Consider the following 747-nt stretch of genomic DNA (forward strand, 5'->3'; position numbering starts at 1 on the left):
AAGAGAAATACTGCATAGTACCACCACTGTAAAAGACTAAGATAAAGAACCCATACTAAAGGGGGGTGGAGGAAATTCTTAGTTGATTGCTGGGAAGTTGTGGGTAGGTGAGGGTAGGAAGGGGAAGGTGGAGCACAGGGCAGGGATTGGACAAAGGGAAGTTTGGGTGCTGGGGAGGAGGCAGTATACAAGAAGGGAAAGGGGAATGGAAGAACAAAGCAGACGGGAGAACAATTAGGCATATTTGAATGTGCTAAGTGGGACAGAGGTAAAGAATGATGTATGTACAACCTTGGAACTACAGGGCTCTGGAATACAGAGATTGAGACATGGTTGGAATGGAGAAAAGGGGGTATTAATGTTAAGATGCTTGTCTGTCTTTTGAATCTTGATTTTCCTTGTATTACAATATAAAATAGACATTGGAGGGGGAGAGAAAGGAATAGTCAGAAACAACACCATAGAAAGCTTGTAAGTCTGTCTTCTGGTTATAACTGATTGGAATACCTAAAATGGGGCTACAACGTGCCCAGTGAAGGAGGCTTCCTGAGGAGCCTTTGCAGTACATAAGACTATAGGTAGAAGCCTGAACCACATCCAGATCTCCAGAGATCAGAAAATGCCACTTGAAAGAATGAGCAGACCAGCCTGGAGTGGCTAGAAGAATAGAAGATACTTCTTGAAAGGAAGACCTACAGGAAAAATACAAAACAATAGAGGCAGAAGGACTGTTATTACAAGAACAAA

Source organism: Chrysochloris asiatica, unplaced genomic scaffold (assembly GCF_000296735.1).
Source record: "Chrysochloris asiatica unplaced genomic scaffold, ChrAsi1.0 scaffold00753, whole genome shotgun sequence".
Classification (NCBI taxonomy): Eukaryota; Metazoa; Chordata; class Mammalia; order Afrosoricida; family Chrysochloridae; genus Chrysochloris; species Chrysochloris asiatica.